The sequence below is a fragment of the Hyperolius riggenbachi genome, chromosome 10 (assembly GCF_040937935.1).
Source record: "Hyperolius riggenbachi isolate aHypRig1 chromosome 10, aHypRig1.pri, whole genome shotgun sequence".
Lineage (NCBI taxonomy): Eukaryota > Metazoa > Chordata > Amphibia > Anura > Hyperoliidae > Hyperolius > Hyperolius riggenbachi.
The window spans coordinates 221,353,224-221,369,852 of record NC_090655.1 but is presented as its reverse complement, the minus strand read 5'-3'; positions in this window follow the sequence as shown (position 1 = coordinate 221,369,852).

The window sequence follows — 16,629 nt, the reverse complement described above, 5'->3', positions numbered from 1 at the left end:
TCTAGTGAAGGTGGTGAAACAAAACAATGACGGCCATCTTTAAGAAGCCAACCACTAGAGGTCCAAGTGTAATACGGAGGCCATCTTGTTGTGGACTGCAAAATAGCAATAGAGGCCATCTTGTTGAGGACTAAATACAATTTTGCCTTCTTCAACCCATAAGTATAGCCCCAAAACATGCCATGATGACAACGTATAAACAAAACTCAGAAAAGGAACATGTATTGTACATCTCTGCATAGATGACACCAGCCCAGTAGATTCCATGTCTCAAAATATCTCAAATACAATCGTACTACATATTCTTTACAAAACTAATACAAACATAGCAAAAGTACATATGCTTAGGAGCGTAGCAATAGGGGGTGCAGAGGTAGCTACTGCATTGGGGCCCCATACCTCCCAACTTTTTAAGATGAGAAAGAGGGACACTTTAGCCACACCTCTGCCACACCCCTGATCACACCCCAATCACACCCCTAGTCACGCAATCCATAAAGATTTCATAAGAAAAATATGTTGTTTTATAATTCAAACCGCTCTGGTATTTTCTATTCTGGTTCATTTTCTTTTATATTAACATTTTAAAATTAGTAATATATCAATTTAAAGGATGGAAATGAAGTTTAGAGGCAAACACATTTTTAAGTAGAGAAATATATATATTTACATAGAAAGAGGGACAATGTCCTGAAAGAGGGACAAATGAGGAGGGACAGAGGGACAGGGCTTCCAAAGAGGGACTGTCCCTCCGAAAGAGGGACAGTTACAATACAATAACATTTCTATAGCGCTTTTCTCCCATAGGACTCAAAGCGCTTCGGCTCTCTCAGATTCAGTAATTGGTAGTAGGATGAAGTATTCACACAACAAAAGTTATATTTCTGCAAATGCCAAACTGAACAGGTGGGTTTTCAGTTTGGATTTAAACATGTCCAGGGATGGAGCTGTCCTGATCTGTTGAGGTAGGGAGTTCCAAAACGTAGGGGCAGCATGACAGAAGGCTCTGGGACCAAAAGATTCCAAGTGGACTCTGGGTATGACTAGATTATTAGAACCTGTGGATCTGAGAATGCGTGGGTTGCTACGCAGCTGCAACATATCTTTAATGTATCCAGGGCCCAGATTATTAAGGGATTTAAATGTCAGTAGGCCATCTTGAATTCCTATTTAAGATGGCCTACTGACATTTAAATCCCTTAATAATCCATTCTGTAGGTAGCCAGAGAAGGGAGTGCAGGACTGGCGTTATGTGGCAGTGACGGGGTTGGTTGGTTAGCAGTCTGGCAGCAGTATTCTGTATCAGCTGTAGGCGGTACAAGTTGGGAGCTATGGGGCCCTTGGGCCAGAGGGGCCCTGAAGGGCCCTCCCTCAACTACAGTATTAGCTGTCTATTGGTCCTGTGATCATAATAATAACAACTTCTATAGATACTATGAATAATGGTAATCATTAACAAACTGTTCCCCATCCCCTTCTTGCACCTCTGACACTAGTTTCCATTGGCAGGTTTTGGTGCACCGTATCAATTGTTATGTATAGAGTGCTTGGGGGGCCCCATTGTAAAACTTGCATCAGGGCCCACAACTCCTTAGCTAAGCCACTGCATATGATTGTAATATATATATAACACAATTATATTGAATAAAAATGTATTGATGAAAAAGGGACCAAGACTGTAAAATGGAAGTTCTGTAATGCCGGGCATACACGGCATAGATTATGCGCCGGATCGAGCCGCTGGCTCGATGCCGGCGCATCCCCTCGGATCGATCCCCGCTCGTCCCCGTGGGCGGCTGCTAATCAGCCGCTCGTTTCTCCCATTGTTCTGCCCGCCGGTATCGAGCGCAGTATCGATCCGGCGGGGTATCGGACAGGTTGGATCTTATCAATCGAGCCATCAGCCCCCTGTCCGTGTATGCCCAGCATAAGGGTTGGTGAGCCTGAGGGCTGGTTCACACTGGGAGCTTTTGCATTGCTTTGCTGATCACCGGCCAAAGAGCCTAAGGTATTCGGGGGAAGCCTGTTTTCGGTTTCTATTGGCTCCCTGCTCCTGTCAGTCACTGCTTCTGCTTTTCTCTTTTCACCACTTCAAAGCAGACAGTATTATTTCATGGCTTTACAGCATGTTGTAGGCTTTATGAATTGCCATTTACAGACATGTGTTGAGGTATTTACCGCACAAGTCGGTAATTTACCTTGCTGCTCGCTCGGTTATTTCTGCTTTTCATGTGGTGATAGCTTTTATGAATTTTCCTAAGTGCTCGATGCTGCGGTAATGCTTTATGAATTAACCCCAGTGTCACAGAATACTCCAAAGATGGGCTGGTCAAAATTATTGGCACCCTTAAAAATATTTGGCTGCACACCCTCTGGAAAAAATATCTAAAATCAGGAATTTCCTATGACCCGCAATAAGCTTCTCACACCTCTCAGCCAGAATTGTGGACCACTCTTCCTTTGGAAACTACTCCAGGTCTCTCTTATTGGAAGGGCGCCTTTTCTCAACAGCAAGGACAACTGTAGTGAGAATAATATGGAGGCTGTCATATTTTATTTCCTTTTAAACAATACCAGTTGCCTAGCTATCCTGCTGATCTATTTGGCGGCAGTAGTATCTGAATAACACCAGAAACAAGCATGCAGCTAATCTTGTCAGATCTGACAATAATGTCAGAAACACCTGATCTGCATATGCTTGTTCAGGGTCTATGGCTAAAAGTAATAGAGGCAAAGGATCAGCAGGATAGCCAGGGAACTAGTATTGCTTAAAAGGAAATACATTTGGCAGCCTCCATATCCCTCTCTCATCGGTTGCCCTTTAAGATCTCTCCACAGGTGTTCAATGGGATTTAGATCTGGACTCATTGCTGGCTACTTCAGAACTCTCCAGCACTTTGTTGCCATCCATTTCTGGGTGCTTTTTAATGTATATTCTCTTCTCCTCTTTCTGTTGTCCATGCTTAGTGTGGCACACAGAGACACAATGCAAACACTAAGCGAACTTCTCTCCTTTTTATCTGCTTTCGGGTGTCATTTTTACATTTTCCACACCTGTTACTTGCCCCAGGTGAGTTTAAAGGGAACCCGAGGTGAGGGGGATATGGAGGTTGCCATATTTATTTCATTGTAAACAATGACAGTTCCCTGCTAGCCTTGTTTATCATCTGCCATAAGTAGTGTCTGAATCAAAACCCTGAATCCGAGTACCTGATCTGCTGCATGCTTGTTCAGGGCCCATGGCTAAAGGAATAAGAGACACAGGATAAGGAGGACAGTCAGGCAACTGGTATTGTTTAAAAGGAAATAAATATGGCAGCCCCCATCTCCCTCTCACCTGGGTTTCCCTTTAAAGGAGCATCACATGCTTGAAACAATCTTATTTATCCAAAATTTTGAAAGTGTGCCAATCATTTTGTCCAGCCCATTTTTGGAGTTTTGTGTGACATTATGTCCAATTTGCTTCAATACACACAAAGGGAATAACATGTTATTGCAATACTTTTCTGTGAGAAATACTTGATTGTCTGAAAACATTTCTGGTGTGCCAACAATTTCGGCCATGTATCTATATATTGTTGAATGTGTATGTAGCCTCACACTCTCAGTGATGATTAGCTTAACCTGCCTGGCGTTCTATTAAGATCGCCAGGGAGGCTGCAGGCGGGTTTTTTTTTAATTAAAAAAAAACTATTTCATGCAGCCAACTGAAAGTTGGCTGCATGAAAGCCCACTAGAGGGCGCTCCGGAGGCGTTCTTCTGATCGCCTCCGGCGGCCAGAAGTAACAACGGAAGGCCGCAATGAGCGGCCTTCTGTGTTTCGCTTACCTCGTCGCCATGGCGACGAGCGGAGTGACGTCATCCGACGTCCTGACGTCAGCCGCCTCCGATCCAGCCCTTAGCGCTGGCCGGAACTTTTTGTTCCAGCTACGCTGGGCTCAGGCGGCTGGGGGGACCCTCTTTCGCCGCTGCATGCGGCGGATCGCCGCACTGCAGCGGCGATCAGGTAGCACACGCGGCTGGCAAAGTGCCGGCTGCGTGTGCTGCTTTTTATTTGAGCCAAATCGGCCCAGCAGGGCCTGAGCGGCAGGCTCCGGCGGTATTGGACGAGCTGAGCTCGTCCAGACCGCTCAGCAGGTTAAAGGATACCTGAAGTGACATGGGGCCATATGCAATTCACTTTTTCACCTGACTTTTCTCCCAGGAGATAATTTTTCATCTTCGGGTATAATGACTTTTCAGTACTTTTCAACTAAAAAAGTACCAAAAAGTAGGTGAAAAGGTACTATCAAAATTATTTTGAGCATTTTCTTGTTTTCTGGTGGCTTAAAATGCATTTTATTGACAAGTTTAAAAATATCACCTAGGAGAAAACTTAGGAGAAAAAGTGAATTGCATATGGCCCATGATGAGATAGACATGGGTATGTACAGTGCCTAGCACACAAATAGCTATGCTGTTTTTTTTTTTTCCTTTCTCAGCCTGAAAGAGTTAAATATCAGGTATGTAAGTGGCTGACTCAGACAAAAAGTGACTTCAGTGTGACCCTCACTGATAAAACAATTCTTTTTATCGCTTTCCTGCTCTCAGAAGGCATTTTCTGCTAGGAAAGTGTTTTACAGTTGGAATGTCACTTCCTGTCTGAGTCAGGACTGAGTCAGCCACTTACATACCGGATATTTAACTTGTTCAGGTAGAGGAAGAAAAAAAAGGAACAGAGCATAGTTATTTGTGTGCTAGGCACTGTACATACACATGTCTATCTCATCATGTCACTTTGGGTTTCATTTAACCACTTCCAGGGACGGATCTAAGGGGGGGGGGGGGGGGGGCGAGCGGGTATCTTGCCCCAGGCGCAGTTTGTTGAATTCTTAAAAAGGCGGCAAAATGAATGGCAGTTTAGGCGCCAAAACCTGACCTTTAGGTGCCAAAACCTGACCTTGCCCCAGGCGCAACTTGGTCTTGCTCCGTCCCTGACCACTTCAGGACCACAGTGCTAAACCCCCCTAAAGACCAGGAGACTGAAGGCAGGGTGGGGCGGAGCTCCATCCCCCAAGCACGAGATGCGCGCGATCTCCTGCACACTGCAGCCCCAGGACTTGATGCCAGTCAGCGTTAGGCGGTTCAGGTGCTGCCGTTTAGCTGTGTGGTATAGTTAAGCTGGATAGTTAATCTATTTATTCTCTCTGCATTCTGAGAGACCAGGCATTATTTTCACTGGCTTTGGAACTCTCAGTAAACAAACATTCCGCAGAGCTGCACCTGATATAACCAAAAAGAGGTCACCACCTGTGATAAATGTCAGAATGTATATCGGTGAGGAGGATTTTACAATTAACAAACATGACTAAATAATTTTCAAATTAATATTGTAAAACATAAATAAAAAAACAATTTTATTTATTTCATTATTTTCACTACAGATCCTCTTTAAAATAATTCTTAGCATAAAGTACCACACAAAGAAAGCCTAATTGGTGGTGAAAAAAACAAGGTATACATCATTTCGTTGTGGTAAGTAGCGATAAAGTTATTGGTGAATGAATTTGGAGAATCGCTGAAATGTGAAAATTCCTCTCGTCCATGAGGTGAAAACAACCCGCAGGCTGAAATGATTAAAGCCAATGGGTACCGTTTAAAAAAAAGAAAAAGTCAGATATTCACCTAAGGAGAGGGAAGGCCTCGGGTCCTAATGAGCCTTCCCTCTCCTCTCCCGGTGCCCTCGGTGCTGCGCTGGCTCCCCCGTTCGCGTCCGCCGCCGCAGGGACTTCGGAGGTCTTCGGGAGCACTCGGGCTTCTGAAGACGGGCCGCTCCATACTACGTACGCGCGAGCGCGTCATAGAGGGCGCTCGCGCATGCGTAGTATGGAGCGGCCGCGTCATCGTGAGTACGAGTGCTCCCGAAAGCTCCCTTCGGCATGCGGAAGTGGCAGTATTTGACCGAACTGGTCGAATACTGCCACGGGGGATCCTGCGCGGGACCGGGCACCGGGAGAGGAGAGGGAAGTCTCATTAGGACCGAGCCTTCCCTCTCCTTAGGTGAGTATCTGACTTTTTCTTTTTTTTACCGGTAAACATTCACTTTAAAGAGACTCTGTAATTAACCTCCCTGGCGGTAACCCCGACCTACACTCGGGATAACTGCCGCAGAGGATTACATCGCCCCAGGAGGAATTTTTTTAAATAAAACTTGTTGTAAACCTTGTAGCTAGCACTAGGCTAGCTACCTGTATCCCTCAAGTCCCTCCGCTCTGTTCCGATCGCCGCCGTGATACGTACCACCCCCCATATCCCGCAGCTTCTATATCACCTCCAAGCTTCGCTATAGGGAGGATCGGGCCTGGGAATGACATGTCCAATAGACACCATAGCGACGACTGAAGCTGATTGGGGAGGCTGCGGCTCTCACAGGATCACGGCTGGGTAAATATAAGCACTGGCGATCAGGGGAATCAGAGAGGTGCGGGGGGGGGGGGGGGGGGGGGGGGGACTTAGGGGACACAGGTAGCTAGCTACAAGGTTAACAAGTTTTAGTAAAAAAAAAAAATGACTCCTGCGGACGCAACCACCGAAACTGTGTACCGCCAGGGAGGTTTAAAAAAAAAAAAAAAAAGAAGAAAACCCTCTGGGGGATTCTTACCTCAGAGGGAGAAGCCTCAGGGTCCTAATGAGGCTTCCCCGACCTCTGAAGCTTGGAGGAATCCAGGGCTGGCTCCCCCGAACAGTGGTGATCTATTTACCTCTCCACAATCCTGCATAGGCGTACTAGCGGGGCGCTTCGTTCGGGTAAGGCGGAAATAGCCGAACCCAATTGTATCCGCTCTACTGTGCAGGTGCAAAGGACTTGTGCCTGCGCAGTTGACCGGATCGATTGGGCTATGCTATTTTCGTCTTGCCCCAAACAAGGAGCTGCTAGTGTGCCTGCACAGGATCGCGGTAGGTAAATATTTACCTTGTGGCAGTTTGGGGGATCCCGACTCAAACGGAAGAAGCCTTGTTACGTTCCAGAGGCTTCCCTTCCCCCTTCCGAGGTAAGTATCCCCCAGAGTTTGTTTTTTTTTTGTAAACCACTTTATCTACCACTACGGTATATCTATGTCCTCTGTGACTTCATCTAAGCCACGAGTCAGTAGATATAAGTCTTGTAGCAGAAGCAGTGCTGTGCAGGATTGAGCTTGCTCCTGTGCACATTTCCGGCACGATCTGATGCCCCACTAATTGGTGAATGGGAATATATGTTTCCTGAGCTAATGAGATTGATTTTTACCATTAAAATACGTTTATTTTCTCAGTTCATAGAGAATCAAATATCTTCCCCATAAATTGTGACAGGAACATAATCTAAGTTTTGTAATAAGAGGTAAGAATAGCCAAACAAAATGTGTTTATCTACAGTAGCACTTTTAATTTTTAAACTGGAATTGGTTAAATAATAATAATGTGATTTTTCTATTTTTTTTCCTTGTTTTCCCATTAAAATTCATAGAAAACAAAATTGTTCGAAGGAAATAATGAAAGCCTAGTTTGTCTAGAAAAAAAAAATATATATTTTATTTCTGTGTCATATGTAGGGACCAAGTTATTTCTGATTAAATAAGGACATAGCTAAACTGTCAAAACTGCTCTGGTCCATGAGTGGGAAACAAGGTCTAGATGCGAAGTGGTTAATTACAGATTGTCTTTAAGCATTCCTGTATTATTGATGAAATGAAATAAGGTACTAGTCTATATGGGCGACCATGATGTTTTTGTATATAGTTAACACACACTAGTTTTTATAGCATGTAATGAACATCCAGGGCACTTGTTCTGCCACATCCATAGACCAGAAAGGGCTGATCTGGGGTAGTGACCTTAAGTGATCAAGAAACATTGTTTTCCCAGAACGTCTCAGGACAGCAACCCTGAGACTTGTCTCCATCCAAACTACACTGCACAGGAACTAGATGAAAAGATTTGCATAATTGGTTAAGTAGGGAGAACACATATAAACCACCTCATGCTCTTACCCCCTCAGTTGTCTTCCTGTCCAGCAGGATGCTAGATGTGGGGGATGGCTGGCCACCCATGCTAGTTTGCAGGAGCCGCGGCTTGGATGATCCCCTGGGCTGTGCACGCTAGTTGGGTGCGTGGGATCATGCTGCACGCCTAGCCTTCCCTGGATAGTTTGAGCGAAAGCGGAAAGGAATCGAACGCTCAGGAAGTCCCGCCCTCAAGTCACGTGACCGGCACCGCGCGTGACCCGACGCCGGAAGCAGGAAGTTCCTGGCCCGGCATGCGCTCCACAGAAACGAGGCTGCATTGTGTCAGCAGGCAGCTGACTACACAGACCACAGCATTGGAGAGCGCTTCTGGGAGCAGTAGTTCGCCAAGGTATGCACATTTCCTGTAGGCGTAGGGGGGGGGGGGGGGGGGCGGGCAAATTTTGAAAGCTATTTAAGCTTGGTTGTAGTCACCATTGGGCTGTTGGTGACTATGGAGGCTGCCGCTGGATCTTCCTCCCAGGGCTCTGTGGAGTCAAGCTCCGTTCCCTCTCTGGTATGTGCACTGTGTCATTTGCTACATATCTGTTAGAGAGGTTTGTTAGGCTTTTCTGAAGGCTAATGGCTGGTGTTTTATTTGTAGCACCAGGCTATGGGTATTACCATTGAACAAAAAACTTTGTCTCCCCTCGATCAAATGTATGAAACCCTTTCTGACCCTCAGATCGCTTTTATACCAGTACATAGTAGTCTTATAGGGCTCATCAAGAAAGAATGGGATAATCCTGATGGTAGAGCATTTTGGCCAAAAGCGTTAAATAAGAGATATCCTTATAGCCCGGAAGACCAGAAGTTTTGGGGTACAGCTCCTAAGTTAGATCCATCCCTATCTAAAGTATCCAGAAGATCAGATATTCAATTTGAAGATTTTGGGAGTCTAAAGGACCCGATTGATAAAAAAAATGGATAATATCTTGAGAAGCGCTTGGGAAGCAGCATCCTTGAACTTCAAGCCTTCTATTGCATCTACAGCAGTAGAAAGGTCATTAAAGCTATGGTTAATAGAGGTACAATCCCAGATTGCCTCTGGAATTTCTAGAGAAGAAATTTTAAATGTTTTTTTCCAAAGATTTTGCATGCAACTAATTATTTGTCTGATGCAGCAGATGACTCTGTAAGACTGACAGCAAGGACCACCGCCCTGGTTAACTCGGCCAGAAGGGGGATCTGGGTGAAGACCTGGCAAGGAGACACCTCATCTAAATCATGTAGTAATCCTTGTGAAGGGGGCTTCCCGTTCGGGTCTAAATTGGAAGAGACACTAGAAAGATCAGCGGATAAGAAAAGGAATTTTCCGTATAAAAGGAAAACTTTCCGCCCTAATCGTTCGTTTCGTGCTTCAGAAAAGACGGAACAGGGGAATAAAGGATCCCAAAGAAGAAAGTGGATCCCTAATAAAACTCAGCGATCAAGAAATAACCCCCCTTATGCCTTCTCCGGACAACAGCCGAAGCAATGACGCCAGGATTCCAGTGGGGGGCAGGCTAGCTCACTACTACGAATGATGGCAGACAATTTTCAGAAACAAGTGGCTATTGGACATTGTCTTACAGGGATACAAGATAGAATTTGTAGCCACAACACCCTCCCAATTCTTTATCACTCCCTCCCCAAGAGTGCCAGCTTAGGCCATAGCTCTCCAACACGAAGTGACTTCCTTGTTAGAAAAAAGGGTCATCCGAAGAGTGCCAAAGTGTCAGGAAAGACTGGGGTTCTACTCTCCTGTGTTCCTCATAAAGAAACCTCAGGGAAACTACAGATTCATCCTAAACCTAAAAAAGCTAAACAAAGTAGTTCCGGATGGACAACATCCGTTCAGTGGTGAACCTCCTACAGGAAGAATGTTACTTGACATCATTGGATCTCAAAGATGCCTATCTTCACTTACCTATTCATCTAGAATTTCAACAGTTCCTGAGGTTCGTAGTGGTGTTACAAGGAGAGGTAAAGGCACTTTCAGTTTGTTGCTCTACCCTTTGGTTTATCATCTGCTCCGTGGCTTTTTACTAAATTTATGGCGGAAGTGTTAGCTGGCCTTAGGCTTCAATCTATCCAAATTATGTCATATTTGGATGACCTGCTTATTTGGGGCCCTTCAGTGGATATTGTGAATTACCAGATGAATATCACTATAGACTTCCTTCAGACCCTGGGGTGGTTAATTAACTGGGAAAATTCATCCTTGACTCCCCGCCAAAAGATGGAATTTTTGGGGTTTGAGATCTGTACAGCCAGTAAAAGACTGTCTCTGCCTAATAGAAAAGCGACACTGTTGTTAAAGTCTGTTCTCTCTTTTCAGAACCTGAAGTCAATATCTCTGAGGAAGGCTATGGCGTTATTGGGAACAATGACATCTTCATTCCCAGCAGTGCAGTGGGGTCATCTTCACTCCAGAGTTCTACTGTTCTGGATTCTGTCCAAATCGGACAAGCACCTCTCCTCTCTGGACAAGAGACTTAGTTCCATGGAGCGTCAAACAATCTTTACTCTGGTGGATCGAGCCTCAGAATCGCCTGGAGGGAAAGCTGTGGGAGTTTCCAACGCAATGTATCATAACAGATGCGAGCTCTTGGGGATGGGGAGCTCATCTGGACTCTCACACAGCCCAGGGACAGTGGTCGGACAAATCTCGTCATCAATCTTCAAACAGCAGAGAGTTGCAGGCAGTCTGGGAGGCTCTACAAGCTTTTAGTGCTCGGATTCTACAAGCACAAGTCACGATCCGCACAGACAACAGTACTGTAGTGGCTTGCATAAATCATCAGGGGGGTACGAGGAGCAGATCGCTACAACATCAATCCTTAAGGATGCTGCACTGGGCAGAACAGAATGTGTAGTCATTGAAAGCGGTTCACCTAAAGGGGACCTTAAATTGCCTAGCGGATTATCTAAGCAGACGAAAGCTTTCACGGGACGAGTGGAGTCTCAACGACTGAGTGTTTCAACAGCTCACACATCGGTGGAATGTACCTCAGGTAGATCTGTTCGCCAGAAGAATCAATGCGAAGTGCCATCTGTTCTGCTCCCTGTGTCCCGAAGACAAGCCTTGGGCTCTGGATGCATTTTCAATCAGTTGGAGTCACCAAATGATGTACATCTTTCCCCCTCTTCATTTGATATCGAAGGTGGTCAACAAGATTTATCGAGACAGAGCTCAGGCAATTCTAGTGGTCCCATATTGGCCCAAGAGACCGTGGTTTGCGCTGCTACAGAAGTAGGCTACAGATCATCTAATTCTTCCGGACCACTCGGACTTACTTCAGGGACCAGCAGTTCACCCCAACCTTCTTCATCTTTCTGCTTGGAGCCTGAATGGCGATTACTGAAGAATAAAGGTTTCTCTAACAAACTTTCGGAGACACTTATACAAAGCAGAAAGAAGGTTACATGTCAGATCTACTACAAAGCATGGAGAGTTTATAGTACTTGGTGTGAGACCAACACCAGAAATTTGTCACAATCCATTTCAGTCTTAGAATTTCTTCAAAGTGGATTTCAGAAAGATTTAAGCATCAGTACCCTAAAAGTACAGGTGTCAGCCTTGAGTGTTTTCCTCGACAGGAAATTGGCTGAAGAAGAATAGGTCATAAGATTTTTTAAAGCTCTGAAAAGACTTGGTCCTTCTGTTCAGAATAGAGTACCTCCTTGGGATCTAAACACAGTGCTGCAGAGTCTTTGTGATCCTCCCTTTGAACCTCTGGAAGAAAGTTCAGATAAACATTTGTCACTCAAAACGGCGTTTCTCTTAGCTATAACATCAGCCAGGAGAGTGGGGGAATTACAGGCATTATCTTAGAGCCTTACTGTGTTGTATCAGATGACAGAATTACACTGAGATTGGATCCAGCTTTTTTACCCAAAGTTGTGTCAAAGTTTCACAGGTCGCAGGAGATATTCCTTCCTTCCTTTTGCAGTACTCCAGCAAATCAAAAAGAAGAAAGATTGCATCATCTGGATGCCAGAAGATGTGTTATGGAGTACATGCAACGTACTAGTTCTTGGAGACATTCAAATGTCATGTTAGTACTATTTGGAGGGAAGTTTCGAGGTAAACAGGCTTCTAAAGCAACTATAGCCAGATGGATAAAACAGGCTAGGTATTTGGCTTATGCTCAACAAGGAAAACAACTTTCAGCTAAGGTGAAAGCTCTTTCAACCAGAGCAGTGTCAACTTCTTGGGCAGAGAGGGCAGGAGCATCGGTTGAGCAAATCTGCAAGGCAGCCACCTGGTCAAGTCACAATACATTTGTAAAACACTATAGACTTGATGTTTTATCTAGTGCCGATTTAATTTTCAGCAGAAAGGTGTTACAGGCTGTAGTCCCTCCCTAATAATTATCTTGTATATCATCTCAGGGTTGCTGTCCTGAGACGTTCTGGAAAAGACCAAAATTACTTATGGTAATGTCTTTTCCAGAAGTCGGAAGGACAGCACCCTTACTACCCACCGCTGTTTCCTATTAAAATTTATTTTGAAGCATCATTATGTGTGGAGTCTTTTTTACTAACTGAGGGGGTAAGAGCATGAGGTGGTTTATATGTGTTCTCCCTACTTAACCAATTATGCAAATCTTTTCATCTAGTTTCCGTCCAGTGTAGTTTGGATGGAGACAAGTCTCAGGGTTGCTGTCCTTCCGACTTCTGGAAAAGACATTACCGTAAGTAATTTTGGTCTTTGGTTGACGTTTATCCCAAAGTGTGTACGTAACTTTGGGCATTAACTGGGTAGCCCATATTTTTATAGGCAGGAATGATAACAGCAATAAGTCAGTTATACAGTGCAGGGGACAGGAGGCTGCATTGCCACCATTGACAATGCTGCAGAAATATTGGGATTTGTACATTACAAGGCAAAGCATTCATGTTCATAGTAATTCTGTAATAAAGGGGAGGTTACCATCTTCTTACTTCTTTTATAAAGTGCCAGTTACAGAGGTGAAACTGTCAGTGCATCCTCTGATCTGATATTTTTGGAAGGAGCATAGGCAGAAACTGGTACAGACAGAAAGAGAGAAGACACTGACATGAATTGTAGGAGCAAAAAGTCAGGACACAGTAAATGTCTACCATAATTACAATAGGCAACTGAATTTTAGCCTGACCATGGAGAGAGCAATACTCTAATTTCTGTGGCCGGGATTACACAGTGGAGTCAGTCTTCGAAAATAAATTGGAGCAGCATTCACATATTACAGTTGCAAAATGTTTATTGAACACCAAGAATAAATCAATACAAATGGCTGAAAAAAACCAAACCAAACAAACAAAAAAAAAACAATTAACTGAAGAAACCGCTTAGTGAAAACAAGGTAGCTGTTTTCAGCATTTGGGATTAGGATCCCTGGTGAGTTGTGTCAAATGCTTTTAGTAAGTTTTTTTAGGGTTAGAGGGATTAGGATAAATTTAAAGAGGATCTGTATTGTTAAAATCACACAAAAGTAAACATACCAGTGTGTTAGGGGACATCTCCTATTACCCTCTGTCACAATTTCGCCACTCCCCGCCGCATTAAAAGTAGTCAAAAACTGTTTTAAAAAGTTTGTTTGTAAACAAACAAAATGGCCACCAAAACAGGAAGTAGGTTGATGTACAGTATGTCCACACATAGAAAATACATCCATACACAAGCAGGCTGTATACAGCCTTCCTTTTGAATCTCAAGAGATCATTTGTGTGTTTCTTTCCCTGTGCAGCTCACTGAAGAGTTACAAGCTGTTTGTTTCTTCTTGCAGACAGCTCTGCAAGAGTAAACAAACAATCAGTTGTCTGTAATTCTGCAGTTTGTGACTCATCAGTATGTGAACAGAGGATTTATCCAGCTTGTAAAACATAAGAGAGCAGAGAAAAGCTGGCTAATGTAAATAACACACACAGGGGAGTATGCATAGAGGGGGCATGCATAGCAGATCACACTGAAGAGTTGGCAGCCTTCCAGACACAGGATGACAAGTCTGACAGGGGAAAGCTAAGCTGATTTATTACAGAGATGGTGATAGTATAAAGTGCTGCAGTAAGCCAGAGCACATTATAATAGGTTTAGGAACTTGTAGGTAGAAAACACAATGGCATTTTTGTTACAGAGTCCCTTTAAGCCTTGTACATATGTATGAGGACTGTTGCCCAAAGGATCAGAACTCAATCCTTCAGGCTATAGTTGTAGGTCAAGTACTGAATAGAAGTGTTGCTAGCCTGCCAGCTTGTGATGCGTTCTGTTACTATGAATAGGGGAAATGGTTGAATCAGGAGTTGGCTCAGTGTTCGGCATCATTTAAAAGTGGGATTATACTCCCAAAACTAACATTTCAGTAACTACTCTAAGGGTACATAAAAAAACATTTGAAAGCATTACCTGTGCATAAAAACAAACATTTACTTTCACTGCAGAGGACAGCACAAAATAGCTCATCTTTGACTTATTGGCAAATGTAATCGCTCTTCCTGTGTCTTTACTTTGCCCACCTTTTCTGCTGAGGTGCCTCAGCGGTTGCCAGGGCGATGTGTCTATTCATCAGAGGAAGGAGCAGAATGATGACACAGGCAGAGAGAGAGAGAGAGAGAGAGAGAGAGAGAGAGAGTCTTCTTGCAGGCAATGATTACATTTGCCACTGAGTCAGAGATAAGCTATCTTCTGCTGTTCTCTGAAGTGAAAGTAAACATTTTAACACCCAGGAAACACTTGGGAATGCTTTCAAATATTCTTTTATGTACCTAAACTGAATTTTTAATTTTGGGAGTACAATTCCTTTTTAACTCAATAGCAGTTTCAATAGTTATCTTGTTTTAGATAAGTGCACTGCATTTGCACCCATTTGGCAGAACTCCTTGTGCTGTAAATTCTATGGAATGCTTTGATCTCTCCCTGCTAACATAAAATGCAGAAACTGAAAGCAGTTTTTATTGTCTCACATTGCCCCCTAGTGACAAGTGGCGATAAATACACATTACAGCAGTACTATTTAGTAGCAAGCAAATGTAACAAATAAGTAATAAAAAAAATGTGCTAAAATAAACTGGCCTGGAGCACTTGCAAACCTCTAAATACATTGACTGCTAAAGGGATCCTTAATAGACAAAAATAGAATCTGAACTTACCTGGGGCTTCCTCCAGCCCCCTGTAGCCAGCAATGTCCCTCTGGGTCCCCTCCGTTCTATACTTGTTAGCTCGTGACTTTGCCGCATGTCCGGCTTGATCACGCACCCGTCACCATGAGCGTTCTGCGCAAGCGTGCAGGACTCCCAGCGAAACTGCGCACTACCGGAGCTGCCTGCGGGAGAACAAAGGGGGCCCAGAGGATACAGAGGAACCTCAGTTCATATTCCATTGTTATTGCCTGTTCAGGGTCTCTTTAAAAGGCTATGATTAGGGTTAGTTTAAAGGTGAAAGTCTTGCTGTGTACCCACCAGGCAATATTTGTGGCAATGTTACCCGGGGTTGGGCAACATCATTTCACAGACGCTTGTTAAATGATGTCGCCCCGCAGAGATAGCATTGTTAAGCGACAGATATGCCAGATCAGGTAGATCCCCCCCCCCCGACTCCCACGCAAAATACAGCGATCGCTTGAACTCTCGTTCAAGCCCTTTGTGTAACGTTGCGTATACGTGCCGGCAGGAAGATGGATCAAGGATGGCTTATCGTGGGACTGTCGCTGAATCCATCTTCCTGTCTCATTTGCCGAGTCCGTAGCTTTAGTGTTATGGTGGCCATACACAACTCGATTTTTTACCATTGCTATCCGGCCGATTCAATCATTTGATCTAATCTGCTACAAACCAATACCGCAAATGATTACCAAGTGATCGATTTTTGCCAAAATTTGGTCAATCATGCAGGATGGAAGATTTAATTAGATCAGTTGCGGGTCGGGAGCACTTCCGCTAGCGGCTTTTGATTTTGGGCTAACCAAAGCAGCAGCGGAGGTACTCTCAGCTGTCTGCCATCGCTTCTTTCCATGTCTCCTCTCCACAGTCGGGGCTTCTCCCTGTCTCTTCCCTCCCGGGGAGCGCTGTGTCACGTGGCAAACACTAGAAGTCCCTAATGATCACGTAAGGCATGCACCACGCCTTCCTAGTACTAGTCATGTGACACACAGCTCTCTAGGAGTGGAGAGAAGACGTAGGAGGAAGGGCTGGTGGACAGGTGAGAATATTCACTGCCTCTAGGCAGGAGGATGAGGAGAACCAGCAGCAGTGCACAGATATTCAGCCAATTTCAAGCTAAACTCTATTGACAGTCAGTGTAAAGTGTGTGGAGGGATTTGTTCAGATAGATCCTTAAAGGATACATTAGGCAATAAAAAACAAAAACACAGATTTACCGTATTTTTTGGACTACAAGACGCTCCTGACCATAAGACCCACCTAGGTTTAGAGGACAAAAACCAGGGTAAAAAAAAAAAAATCTATACTAAACCTGGTGCACCCCTGGTGAAGGGAAATCTTGTGGATTATGCCCCTTTGTACCTCTTGTGTTTCCCCGTTTCCTCCTCTGTCCCCCACGTGTCCGCCTCTGTACTTGTGTCCTCCTATATGCCCCTTTGTGTCCTCCTATACACCCCTTTGTGTCCCTGTGTCCTCCTCTGTATGG